The following is a 14,842-nucleotide window of genomic DNA, read 5'->3' as shown; positions in this document are numbered from 1 at the left end:
AGCTTTGGTCCAAATTGCCATTTATTAATATACTGCCATGTTTCAAAAGAGAGACTTGAACCTCAGAGTTCTGTTACTGTTGCTCTGTGTGCAGTGCATAAATAATTGGTTCTTCTTTCTTCCAGTGTTATGCAAACTGTGTTTCACTTGCTGAACTATCTCTGATCCTGGCCATCTGATTAATCACTGCTCCTAAAATGAAATTAGATCCGCATAGATACAGAAAAGGCTCATTTAACACGCTGCAAACCTTCCAAAGGATTTTTATCAGTTCCTTTAGGGCTAAATAGTTCAGCTTTGTTCAGAAATGTAGAGAGTGCTTGACCTACTTCTGGGTGGAGCATTTATATCAAATGAGCTCCCTGCAGGTTAATACAACAAAGCCAGAAAATAAACTATTTGGTGAGTTCTTCTTGGGTGTTCTTGGCTGCTGCTTGAAGGCAATGAGAGATCACATTTCGGGATTCTTCATTTTCCTCTTTTCAAGGGCCACTATATTTGTCATCAACCATCTCCCAAGTCTGCTGATACCCAGAAAGCAGCAACCTTCCTTCTCCCAAAGTGAGTGGAAACAGATTAGCAGTTTTAAGTCAAACAATATAACCCACTTCCCTTGACTACCATCTCATCATCATCAGTTTTATTACGGCCATTGGCCAGCAAAAATGGTAGTAACAAATATACACAATACGTCAATAAAACAATGCTAAAACAAAATATGACATTACAATCAATAATAATAAATTATTTAAAAACAACAATTATTTAAAAACAACAGACAGCTCTCACAGTTAGGCACTTAATAGGGACCTCAACCTAATGGCAATATAGAAAAATTTAGCCACAACTGCTATAGTCCCAGGGCTCGAATCCACGAGGCAGTAATAAGTATAAAAGAGATCACACCTTCTGGGAAATTTAAGTAACAAAGGGGAAATGAGCTCTTCTCTAGCGTCCCGATACAACGAGCAGTACAACAACACATGGGTGACAGTTTCCAGAAGGCCAACGCCACAAGGGCAGAAAACCGCAACAGGATTATCTTTTGCAAACCTCCGATCCAAAAGAGAAGCGGGCAACACATTGAATCGGGCCCGGACTACCATCTGGAATTGTGCCTGTTTCCAAATTATGCCCATCTTGCACTTTATGTTATTTTCAGGGCCAAACGTCATGAGATTGGCGCCAATGGACTCTTCCTTCCTGGATGAAATGGTTGTGGGGAAGGGAATCTGGACTGAGACCATGATAGGAGCAGATGGTTAGAGCCCTCTACCCCTACATCCATCTATCCATCTATCCATCTATCCATCTATCCATCTATCTATCTATCTAGTTCTCGTTGTTCCAGCCTCTGTGAATCTCACAATGCACCACATGGCATGCACAATGCATTGGGGGATTTCCCCAAGAGACAGGTGCTCTCGATGTCCGTCTCTGTGTGCAGCTGGGCTGGAAGCAGCCTGTGCTCGCACACGAGCAGTATCCAGGGGTAAAGGAGTGCTCACTCCCTTAACCTTGGCTAACAGCCAGGCTTAAAAGCTGGGCTAGGCAGCGCTGCCCCACCGTGATCGGGCCCTATCCTGCCAGTTCTGATGCACAGCCTAACCTGGGCTGGGCGTTAGGCTGCCAGAAATGCTAGAGCAGTCTCTCAACAAAAGCATGCGGCAGAGGAGTTGAAGAAAGGGCATTCTGTACACATTGCAATGCCTGCGGCACGTTTCAGATGACGTCGACAGTTCCGCCTCTATTGGGTGCCACATAATATCATGTATATATGCATGCATAAGCAGTGCATGAGGGAATCAAGAAGGACAAGCACCCCTTGATCTGCCAGTAGCTTACCCCTATCCTCCCATTGCTGGTCCTCCTTTGGTAACAGAAAGGCACTTTTTATAAAAGAGTATTTCTCTTTATGATCAACAGTTCATATGTATTAAAAGTAACAGTATCTAGAAATAGCAGATTCCCATGGGCTCACTTCTGTTGGCTTCCATGATGGGCACATTAAAAAGTGAAGTAAAGTGTGCCGTCAAGTTGATTTCGACTCCTGCTACCCTCTGTGGTTTTCTTTGATAGAATACTGGAGGGGTTCACCATTGCCTCCTACTGCGCAGCATGAGATGATGCCTTTCATCATCTTCCTATATCGCTGCTGCCCAATATAGGTGTTTCCCATGGTCTGGGAAACATACCAGCGGAAATTCGAACTGGCAACCTCTGGCTTGTTAGTCAAGTCATTTCCCCACTGCACCACTTAAGGTGACTAAAGCGAAGTACACCATAGTTCTTCATTCAGAAAAGTAACATGTGGGACAAAGTGCACCTTCCCCCCAACCGAAATACAGTTTGCTCCTTCTGTGCCCCCCCAACATGTTTTCTGGTGCCACCACAGGATGCATGGTAGGTTCTACCCAGATGTACAACACCAGATGCCACTAGTGGGAAAGACACAAAGGAACAAAACAGGGCTTGGCTTTACGTCGTAAGCTGAATCCTGAAGCTCCTCCTCAGATGTATCACCCCCTGATTGGAATCAAGTTCAGCAGACCCACATGGCATTCTTGGGCAGCTGCCAGTGCCCAAGTGCTCTAAGGGCCCCATTGCCCCCTAGGAAGGTTTGAGCCCAGCCAGCAGCTCACGGCTGCTAGCTAGGTGGGCCACTTCCCCTTACTTCAACAGTGGGTGTTGTAGCATGGTGTGGGTTCTTTTTTCTTTGGCAGGCAACATTAATATTCTAGCCAACAGCCACTGGGTACTAGTCATCGTCCCCCACCCCCTGCAAGGCCTTGTGCAGCATCATGCTACACTGGATTGTATTATGTGGGGCAGAGGAAACATGGTAGCTGGTAGCTGGTGTCTGCTGTTGTTGCTGCCCTCTGTGTCTGCTGCCACACCTGCCATCAAGGTAAGGGGAGGGCTGGGGGGGCACATCCAGGTAGGAGGGGACCTACTGGAAGGTGCCTTGCCACACAGGGCTGTCTATAGCTTGTGTGGGGCCCAGGGTAAAATTAGTTGGTGGGGCCCCCACAATGAATCAGTGTTGTTCTAGCCCTTCCGGAAGTAGAAGTGTCTTTGTTGCTGGGCTGTAGCAAGGGGCCCTGGTGACTGTCCCCCCACCCACCCCTCGATTGACGAAGGTCCCCTCAAAGGTGGAGCCAACCCTGGTTGCAATCCTGGGCGTTACCTGAGTAATGATATTAACCCTGAGTCATGCAGTACAACTCCTGCCCATTCTCGCTATGGCTTCTCTTCTGCTTGGAGACATCCTTATTTGCCTATCTGGCGTTGCTATTGTCGACTGGAAACTTGGCAAGGTCTGGAAATGAGATACTTACAGCTTTTACTGTACAGGATTTTGCAATAACCAGGTGGAACATACATCATTAGTTTACCACATAATGACTTTACTTTTAAATCATGATTCCAAAACATTCGGTTACCGTTTAGCGAATTAGGGAGAGTTGAAAGAGAAAAAAGTTAATGCAAAACCACCTTTCCATAATAGTAGGAGAGACAGGATCAGAATAGGCTTTTTATCAACTTTGTTGAAACCAATTCAACTTTCCAAGAACTAAAAATGGGTTTCCTGTCTTGACTGTTTTGGAATTACTTACTGTCATCTGTTTCAGACGTTAAAGGATATGATTTAATATCAGCAATAAGGCCTCTGTGCCTAGTTTGGCAGGTGTTAATTATTTAAACACTACTCATTTTAATTTGGTTCCAGTCACTCTCTGCAGCGATTTGTGGGCAACATGTTTCACTGTGTGTGTTTCCTGTTAGAAAATACAAGAGGTGGGGGAAGGAGTGGAGGGGGGGGAGCAGGTCGATTGCTACATCCTTGTAGCACTCAGTCTGTCTGTTGCAGGGTTTCACAAACCCTCCCTCCCTCCCTCCCTCCCTACCCTTCTCTGCCTCTTCCTGCCTCTGATTCTGGGCCAGTTCACTTGAAGACCGCTCAATCATGCAAAGAGGGGCAGGGATGTGCCAAGAGTGAGCCCACCCTGACATCATTGAAGGACATCCCAACGTGCTGTCAAGGCTTCTTTCAATCACATGTGGGGGCTTTTCTTCCCAATAGCCCCTAAGCATATATTCTGAAACCCTAAAGACCATTCAGATGAACTGTCCCCCTCTACAATTAAAGGATGCCCCAACAGCACCACAGGGCATCCTTTAGTGCAGGGATTCTGAATGTTGGGTCCCCAGATGTTATTGGACTTCAACTCTCATAATCCCCAACCAAAGGCCACTGGAGCTAGGGATTATGGGAGATGAAGTCCAGTAACATCTGGGGACCCAACGTTCAGAATCCCTGCTTTAGTGCATCGCTGCCCTCTTCACAAGTTGGGCAGGATACTCCCGTGGACCAGCCCAGTATGTTCTCAGTCACGTTCCAGAGCAATGGAAAGATATCTTCCCTTCAGCTGCAGGCTACCCAAGCTCCATCTTTTTATTTCAGTAGTTTAGTAACATTTTGTCATGATAAATAATAGAAAAGGAGAAGAATTATAACTATTTTTTTTTAAAAAAAAGATATTTTGTCCCCTTCGATCATATAAAACTATCAGGAAGATAAGTAGTATCCAATAATTAAATTATGTCTTTGTTTCAGTCTTATTCCTCCTCTGGAGAATGATTGGAAACCCAGCCTTCTGTTTTTAGTCAGACAAGTAAGAATAGGTGCAGATCCTGCCCCCCACCCCCCAAGCACTTGAGGAGATCCCCCCTCACTTTACTAACAGCCCCCTGCCAAACCTAAGAACTCATATCCCACCTCCCAAAATTGTCTTTCTTCCCCCCTCCACAATTTAAGTGAAGAGTTTCCCTTCTACCTTTCCCTTTGTCTGAGCATCCCTGAGTGAGAAGATGATGGCATGGCAATTGAAAGTCCCTCCTCCTGATGCCCTGGCACACCTTCTGAGTCAGTGTTAAGAGTTCGGAAATGAGACCGTATATTCTGGAAAGTAGTGATGCTTCTGGGACTTCCCCATGCCAGGCTGCAACAAGGAATCCCAGTGTGACTGTTGTCTCTCCTTTGAGATGATACCATTGTCCTATATTGGCAGAGAAAGAAAGGGGGAATCAATGTGCAGGGCCTCCTTGCTTGGATGGACACAGAGTGATGGATGCATCCAACATGGTGATACTCTTTCAAAGCACTTCCCAGTCCCTCTCTAGCACACTAGTGCCCATCCCAACCTGCCATGTGCTCTCATTATCAACACTCTGTATGCCTTGTGGTACCATTCCCAGAAGCTAGGGGGCATATCAACCCCAAACTGGGCCTTTTCAGGAGTGGCTCCGAAAACTTCACTGAGATTCCGGTCCCCACAGAGGTCCCGACTGCTCCCTCTCTGTTACACATTCACATTCAATCCAAGTTGACTAGTTGAACTTTTGTTGGGGAGATGGGTTGAGGAACTGACATTTAATTAGTCTATCCTGCAGTTTTAACTGGACTGATTTAGACTGGCTTTATAACATTGGGTTCTTCAATTATATTATTTAACATTCATCTAGTTTCATCTCCTTTCCCCCTGCCTCCAAAGATTCCAGTGCCACAATACAAAACAAGTTGTTCTAGTAAGAACTAATCAGCCTACTTTCACTGTCTCTACAACTGCACTAAATTTGGTTCAAATCAAGGTCCACAAGTCGAGGTCCACAAATCGAGGTCCTCTTGCACCTCAAATGTTCACATGTCCACCACCTTGGGTCGGGATGGATGACATCATTACAAACTACACCATTGAGGTGTCCCTGTGTGTCACCTACTACAACTATACCAAATTTGGATAAAATCAGTTAGACAGTCTACAGGTTAGTGCATTTGCACCTCAAAAGTTCACACATCCACCATCTTGGATCGGGGTGGATGACATCATCACAAACTACACCAATGGGGCATCCCTATGTGTCCTTTCAGCTGTAACAAATTTGGTTCAAATTGGTTAGACTATCCACAAGTAAGTGCACTTGCACCTCAAACGTTTACATGTCTGCCATCTTGAATTGAGTTGGAAGGCATCGTCACAATCTATACTGTTGAGGTGTCCCTGTGTGTTCCTACAGCTGCAGCAATTTTGGTTCAAATCAGTAAAGCGGTTCACAAGTTAGCCCACTTGTGCCTCCAAAGTTTACATGACCACCAACTTGAATCAGTGCGGATGACATAATCACAAACTATGCCATTGAGATGTCCCTATGTGTCACTCACTGCAACTGTAACCAATTTGATTCGAATGGTTTAGGAAATCCACAAATTAGCCCGCTTGTGCCTCAGATGTTCATGTGGCCACCATTTTGAATTGGAGTGGATGACATCATCACACACCATGTCATTAGGACATCCCTATGTGTCCCCACAGCTGTAGAAAATTTGGTTCAAATTGGTTACGCGGTTCACAAGTTAGCTCACTTGCACCTCAAAAGTTTACATGTCCGCCATCTTGAGTCAGTGTGGGTGACATCATCACAAACTATGCTGTCGAGGTGTCCCTGTGTGTCACTTATTGCAACTGCACCCAATTTGGTTTAAACTGGGTAGACAGTCCACAAATTACCCCTTTGGCACCTCAGATGTTTACGCAGCCGCCATCTTAAATTGGAGTGGATGACATCATTTGGGCATCCCTATGTGTCCCTACAGTTGTAGCAAATTTGGTTCAATTTGGTTAAGTGGTTCACAAATTAGCTCACTTGCGCCTCAAAAGTTTACGCTTCTGCCATCTTGGATCAGGGTGGATGACATCATCACAAACTATGCCATTGAGGTCTCTCTGTGTGTCACTCACTGCAACTGTACTCAATTTGGTTCATATTGCTCCAGGCATTGCAAAGTTGGTGGCGGGGACACACACACATGGACGGACACACACACAGAATGCCGGGTGATCTCATAAGCCTACTGGAAAGTAGGCTAACAACGTGAATACCATCCTTAAGAACTGTGACCCATTTCACGACTCCTTCCCATGATGTGTAATTATTAACATATAAGCACCCAGCATGCTCTGCCTAAAAGAATAATGTTTCTGTGCGTTTTGAATCACAGTGTATAAGGATACTGTATTGTATATTAGATTCTGATCATGTTCGTAATACTTGAATTATATCCCTAATACTAAAAGTATCCTTCCTTTAACTCATTGCCCTCTGTCAGGTGGCTGGATATAGCTTCATGGCTTAACCAAACTATCATGCTCCCCTGCTTTACATTGCTCACATAATGTAACTATGGCTCACATACCGCCCATTAGTGGATGAACCTAGTACTGTCGCAGGCATGCTAATTGTGCGAACACAAAAATCCAGTTACATGAAAGCAAGCCCATTAGAAGTACTGGACTTAACCTTGTGTAACACATTGCCACATTTTTTGCAACTTACGCAGTTGCACAACTAGCATGTCTGCAACAGTACTAGGCTCATGTACTGCACAGGAGTACGTGAGCCAATATAGATTTAATATACATATTTATTTATTTTTAAAAACGTTATGAGGAATGATCACATTTTGGAAATATGACCTCTCTGTTCTGTTGTCAGAACAAGTCAGTGGTGTACACACGGAAAAAATCTCCATCCAGACAGGCTGTCTCTATTCACTTCAGTGGAGGAGGCAGCACAAACAAACTGCCTTTTGTATTTACAGATCTGACCCTCCATTGAGGTAAATGGGAAGCTGAAACACTCATGTTTATGCTACAGCCTTGAACTGATTTAATAGCCAATCCCTCTACCCCGGTAACCTGGGATAGAGCAGAACTTGTTGGAGAGCAGAACCAGGATTTAACAGAGAATTATCAGTTCCTCATTACACTACAGTTCCCAGGATTCTTTGGGGAAGCCATAACCATTAAAACAGTATAAAACCGATGTTAGTTAGGATGTATCCAAAGTCTCCCAACTTAAAAGGCAACCAGAAGGTACTGGGCAACAAATATTATGATCAACACGATCTCTGCTAATGAAATACACAATACAGCATATTTATCCAGAGAAACTAAACAGACACAGACACAATATTCTCTTGCACATTGCGTAATGGGTGCTTGTTTGTTAATGATTACTCTTTGTGGGGAAGAATCTTCAGGAACCCTGTGAGAAGGCTGGGCTGGTTATTTTGCAAGGCCTTCTGAACTGGGCGATCTGTTTGTGTTTGTTCTGGTTCTATTTGACTGGTGTGATGGGTGGCTTAATAATGCCGACTGGTTTTGTGGTACTGGGCACCTGGCTTTTTACAGCTGTTTGTGACTGTCGTCTCTATTAAGTGGTTATAAATTGTATTTTATTGCATTTCTTTCTTTTATTGTATTCCTTTTCTCATATATCACTGTATGGCAGGGGTTCTCAATCTTGAGCCCCAAGATGTTGCTGGACTACAATTCCCATCATTCCCAGCCACAATGTTCCAAGTTTGAGAATCCCTGAAAAGCTGGGTATGCATTTTTTGAAAATAAAGAAAAATTGTGAATGATGCATGCACACAGGGGCGTAGCAAGCTTGGAGTGGGCCCAGAGATATTTTAAAATGCCCCCTCCCATCAAAGTCCAGGGCCTCCGGACATCCCAGGCTCCCAAGGATTTAAGTCTGATATTTCAAAATAAGCATGCTGCCTGGAAATACATTTCACTGGATACACACATGCACACTTCACAATATATAGTGATATACATTGAACATTATATATTTGTGCTACTTTTAATACCTAGAACACACTAGAAACACTAATTATTAAAATGGGCCCCTCGCTGCAGATTAGCAAAGGAGACTTTCAACCATGCAGTGTGAGCCTATGTATGTTTTCTCAGAAGTCTGAACAAATTCAGTAAAGTTTGATTCCAGGAGGTTTTTCACACAGGGCTTTTAAAGCCCTTTAACACACATCTCCTCTGAATGGAGGTGCTGCATTCACATGTTGGCCAGATTCACCCTGAAGTCCCTGCGAGTTATTGGGGAGCAGTTCACACACAATTCAGGTTTTTCACTGCTTGTTAGAGTGTAGCCTGATTTCTATCCAGAGTTTTAAAAAAAATCCACTATTTTGTGTTGGTTCTTTGCAACAACTTCAATTTTGCAGTAAAGCCTCTCAGTAAACTTGCAGTAAAGCCTGCTGTGTGTAAAAGTCCCAGGTAAGTGTGTGGAGAATTGCAGCCTCAGGCAGCAAATCTAACCACATTTAGCTGGAAGTACATTTCATTGAAACCTAAAGGACTTACTAACAAGGAAAGGATGTATACTTAAAACTCCATTGCATTCAACTGTCTGAGATCCTTCCCTGGTAAGTGCATATAGGATTGCACATGCCCAGGGATGTAAAGCAAACCAAACTAATTTGTGCTCCCAGCATATTTTGCTCCCTATAGGAGACCAGTAAGTCCCACTGAAGCAAGAAAGACAGGTGGGGAGAATCAGAGAAAAGACCAAGTATTAGCACCATACCTCAGGAGAAAAAATGGAGGTGGTGGTGGTGGAGAATGAGGAATCTGCCTCTTCTTGGTAACATTTTAAGAAAGATGAGACATGCCGGGGCTCAAGGAGCTCCTGAAGTTATGCCCTAGTCCAGGCTTCCCCAAACTGCGGCCCTCCAGATGTTGCTGAACTACAACCCCCAGCATACCCAGCCACAATAAATTGTGGCTGGGGATGCTGGGAGTTGTAGTTCAGCAGCATCTGGAGGGCTGCAGTTTGGGGACACCTGCCCTAGTCTGTCCTAAAAGTCATTCTCCCTGCTCCCCAATGTGGAAGTAAGGCTGGTTGTGGTCTCTCACTGTACTTAGATAAAAACCACTCTGCAGATGCTCAGAAGCAGGGTCATCCCTAGTGGGCTGCAGGGCTGCAGGGCAAATCAGCATGTGCAAGGCCTCCTTAACATTTCATATCATTACAAAATCATATTGACTGATGACATACAGTGTAAATAGTGTGAATGAGGTTTTTGGACATGTCCAACCAGCTTGGCATTTCTAAAGAACAATAAAATAAAATAAAAGCACAACACATGCTTCACAGTCCTCACTCAGACCTTGTGGGTTGCAAAAAAACTTGAACATAAGTGTATTTATAAATGAATGAATGAATACATAAAAATATTATATTGTTTGTTCCAGAAGTTTTTGTAATTTTCTGCCATGAAACAAGCCACTTATACGACTTTTTAGATATATATATTTTAAAACCCAGCAAATTTTCCAATCTGTTTCAAATTAAATATTCAGAGACTTCTCATTCTCCCCCCGCCATATCAAAGCCCTATGACAAGCAGATTTCTATATATTGGTGTGGGGGGTAACCACAAAAAGGAATTCACATTCTACCTCCATTACTGGCAAAGGCTGGGCTGGCTGGGCTGGGCTGGGCAGGGCAGAGGGGTCTGCAAAGAACTGTGGTGGGTAAGGACAGCCAGCGCTGGCCACTCTGCCTGCCTGCCTTCTTTGCTTGCTTACTTGCTTGCTGCCTGGAGAGCTTCAGGCTTCAGTGAGTCCTATGAATAGGCCTCTCTGGAAGCCCCACCCACCCACCAATCAGCTGAGAGACAGAGAGAGAAGGAGCTCTAGCAGCTTGCGGGCTGCTTTGATTGCTGGCCAGGAAAAGCAGGAAAGAGGGCGAGGGGGACTGGCTGTGGGGCCTTTTGGCTGGGCGGGCAGGGAGTCATGTGACATGTCTCTGGGGGTCCCTGGAGGCAGCAGGCCCCGCGACAACTGTCTCCTCTTGCCCAATTATAGTTACGCCCCTGCATGCACATTACATTGGCCGGGTTTCCCTACCACAAATGTGGGAAGAGTGGGCTGGTTCTTTTATTATCACGGAATCTGTTTGCATTGGAGGGAAGCCTTACCAGTTCAACATGTCTGCATCATTTTACTTGATACTGAGCTAAATTTATTTTTCCAGTTCCATTTTGGTATTTGTTGTGCTTATTTTTTAAATGTACAATGCAGATCAGCTTCCAGAAGTTCCATGTGTACAATGGATGAGGAAATACAGATGAGCACTGTGATGGATGGAAATTATTTACCCTACAAATCCCATTCTTAACGTTGAGATTGTAACTCCACAGAAATTCAGATCAGTCTTATTAAGGGTTCAGATAGATGTTTAAAATAAAAGAGCTCACTCCTTTTTAGTTCACTTCCTGGCAGGGGCATAGCAAGGTTGGAGTGGGCCCAGAGACAAGGTTTTAAAATGGGCCCCCTCTCACTGAAGCTCAGCACATGAAGTAAAGAAATCTTAAATGAGGCTGAATAGTGGTAACAAAAAGCATAGTATTTTTTAAAATATATATAAACTATGTGCCACAATAGAACATAATCCTAAATTAATTTTTAAAAGGTTTTGTAAATTGTGGATGATGCAAGTCATTTAATGGTACCAGAGAAAGACATGCTGTTCTGGTAGCTCCAGGTCTTAACACTCACATCAATTTCAGAGGATGAATACAACTGAAGGAAGCCTGGGTGTGTGTGTGGCTGGGGGAGTCAGTCATGTGACTTGCCTCTGGGGGGCCCCTCAAGGCAGTGGGCCCCCAGACAACTGTCTCCCCTTGCCCTATTATAGTTACGCCCCTGCTTCCTGGACACCTGTGGTATGAGGCTGGACTCCACTCAGCTTCATAATTTGTGCAAAAGTCATACAATCTATCAAGTCCAATATGAGGTCAATTGTAGTCTTCCCCTTTCTTCAGCTGGGATGCCTGCATTTTTGCTTTTTTTATTTTTAAAGCATCATATGCTCATTATTCCTGCACTGTATTAAAAAAAACCAACCCTGAAACATTTCAAAAACATTTCAAACATTTCAAAAAGTGCTTTGAGTCCGGGGTAAAGGAAAGGTAGTTTAGTGTGGTAACCAATTGGTGCTGCCCACAGCTGGCTATGTGTATGCGAACTAGTTCTGTCTTCAGCTGTCTTTTGCTGCAATCTGGCAGAACTAGTTTTTCATAACTGGATCCTGGGGAGAGAAGTACATTTGTACTGAATATGGTTAGGCACTCTGAAACAAGTCCAGCCACTCTGCAAAGATTTTATCTGTTTTCCCCCTAAGTTTGGTGTGAAAATTTTGCTGTAGGCACGTCTACCCCCATTCTTCAATTCATGGATTGCAATGCCTTCAGCAAGGAATTTATCTAACACAGCATTAGACAAATTCCTCCCTTCCTTTTACCTTTGTTTTATTTCCCCACATTTCACAGGGGACCAGAAAAGCCTTAGCACTGAATAATGGAACTCCTGTATTGTGCAAAGAAAGAAAGAAAGAAAGAAAGAAAGAAAGAAAGAAAGAAAGAAAGAAAGAAAGAAAGAAAGGAGAAATTATAATGATGTGATAGATACCCCACCAGCCACAATGCAGTTCTTGTTGTAAATGTAACGTAAGGAAAACAGAACTGTCTGAGGGGGAGAAAATTCTAACCACCACAGTGGAATGAGAAGTTGACAAGTCGAGGAATTACACAAGGCAAGTCATTTCATCCCAGCAATAAATGGAAAAGGTGGGTGTTTGTTTAGATTTAGGCAACCCCATAATGATTTTAACACTCAGCCCAGCCTCCTGCCAAGACAAGCACAGAGAGGCCAAAGCCTGTAGTGAACTCTCATCTTCTCAATTATAGATTCAAGCCTGGACAAAATGATATCCAATATTCCATCTCTCGGTCGATGGTACGGACGTGCAAAGAGTGCAGCTACATATGGCGCCCTCTTCTTCACGGCGACCCCTTGCTGAGGGAAAGGAATACTCATTCTGGGAAGGCAGCAATGAAGGAATAAAAGTAGAAGGTGTGTGAACAGCCTGAGGGTCAAGATGGGCGGGAGCAGAGGAGGACTGAAAGCAGGGCACAGTGCAAGAAAGATGAGAGATTCTTGGCTATCCTGCACACCTCCAGAGTTTTCCATCCCAATTTATATTCACAGAAGGCAGGAGCTCTAAGCCTGAGGTGATGTGCAATTTGGAAGGAATTGCCTCTGGGAGGAATTGCCAAACTCTTCCAGTGATGCCCAGCAACACATCTTTGGCCTCATCCCTTAAGTCTCAATCAGATTGTAAGCTCCTCAGGGGAGAGACCTATCTTTATTTCTCATGTTATTCAGTAAAGCACCAGTTGCCTAGTCAGCGATTCTCAACATTGGGTCCCCAGGTGTGATTGGACTTCAATTCCCATAATCCCCAGTCCCAGTGGCCTTTGGTTGGGGATTATGGGAGCTGAAGTCCAATATCATCTGGGGACCCAAAGCTGAGAATTCCTGGCCAAGATAGTTCCTTATAACTTAATAATTATGGTGCTATACATCTGGATGACCATTTACGTGTTCAGAAGATTGTTGGTTAATAGCCCAGGATGGTTGGTTGGTTTCCTCCGTGGGAAATAATGGTTAGGAAATACCTGGGAATCTTTGTGTCCCTGAAGGGAATATCCATCAAAACTGAGAACAGGTTATACCAAACCCCACCAAACTAAGGTGGTTGTGCATGCGCGCATTTGAAAAAAACAACAGTCTTGCATTCTGAAAAAGACAGAGAAAAGAGTTGGCTGAAAGTAATTTGGGGGTTCGGGGCTTTTCTCTGGGGATCTGATCTTAGGTATCTTAGGGATCTGATCTGCTGCCTTGCCTCTATATATACACTGCTTATTCATCTGTAAATAAAGTAAACACTGAAAAACAACAACAGCACTAGACCCATTCTAAGTCCCCAACACTCTCAAAAGAAGTAAAATTCTGTAACATCACACCGGAAACTTCCCATCATTCAGGAAAATGGGGAATGTGCATTGTTAAACAATAATGGCCAACATGATGCGCAGCACTTAAGAGCCATAGCACTCTGCCCTAGGACTGCTGTGGACTTCTAATGCAGCTGCAACATGTAAACCACCTTGAGCCATTTTTGGAAGGGCGGTATATCAATCAATCAATCAATCAATCAATCAAACAAACAAATGGACATTGTTCAGGAGCAGCGGATGTATGAGCTGTATTTCCTTGGGCTTCCTGATTGTCACAAATGGGAGAGCTTCCACATCTGCTTCCACATCTGCTGCTTCTGAGCAGCATTGGGGCTGCCTTAGAAGTCTGCAGCAGCCCCAGGGCACAGTGTTAGAGCTCCGACACCATGCATCATGTCATCAAAAAATTATAATTTTTTGCCCTCTTTATGACCGAAAATGTTCCTGGTGAAATGGATTCTTTTGATGCATTCTTGGGAAATGTCAAGAATGCCCACAATATACACCACATTCTAAAAAGTGTTTTAAAATCCCTCCTTCACTTACTACCTCTTGCCCCATTTGGAGGAATGCCACATCTCTCCTTTGCCATGGTTTTGCCAAGAACTCCCTGCTGGATACACGGTATGTTTTATGGACGGTTCCTAAAGAGAGGGGCTATGCCCACGATCAGCCGAAATCAGGCTAGGGGAGCCTAGCCCGATTTTGGCTGATCGTGGGAGTCACCAGGCTCGCCGGTGAGCCCGGTTGCCTCCCGGTGGTTAACCCACCTAAATACCCCTCCCCTTAAACCGGGTTTGCGGAGCGAGTGCTCTGCAAACCTGTTTTTTCTTATCATGAGTGAGCCACACTGCGGCTACTCACAAGTAGACCCCTGGAGGGGAGGCGAAAAGCCACCTCCTGGCTCCGGGGGTCTCTCCAGCATGCCCTGTGCGCTCACACAGGGCATGCTGGAGCTTCTGGGGGCCAATTGGCCCCTGCTCCCCCCAGCACCTGCCGGCTCTGTTATGGAGCTGGCAGTCGTGTGGGCAGCTAGTTTGGCCGCCCAGAGCATACTGTCTTAGAAACTGGGTCTCACTGATCGTGAGACCCAGCTCACAGTGTTCAAGTGCC

General features: G+C 44.6%; 1 long non-coding RNA gene across 6 annotated transcripts in view; it reads left to right on the top strand.

The window, feature by feature from the left end:
* Positions 1-14,842, top strand: part of LOC128325282 (uncharacterized) — a 138,675-nt gene that overhangs the window by 102,990 nt on the left and 20,843 nt on the right. For all 6 annotated transcript variants that reach the window (XR_008307346.1, XR_008307345.1, XR_008307342.1 and 3 more), the window contains 2 exons: positions 12,200-12,496; positions 12,617-12,782. This is a non-coding gene — a long non-coding RNA (uncharacterized LOC128325282). The remainder of the gene's footprint in view (positions 1-12,199; positions 12,497-12,616; positions 12,783-14,842) is intronic.

This window comes from Hemicordylus capensis, chromosome 4, assembly GCF_027244095.1.
Source record: "Hemicordylus capensis ecotype Gifberg chromosome 4, rHemCap1.1.pri, whole genome shotgun sequence".
NCBI classification, from domain to species: domain Eukaryota; kingdom Metazoa; phylum Chordata; class Lepidosauria; order Squamata; family Cordylidae; genus Hemicordylus; species Hemicordylus capensis.
This window is presented reverse-complemented; position numbering and strand designations above follow the sequence as displayed.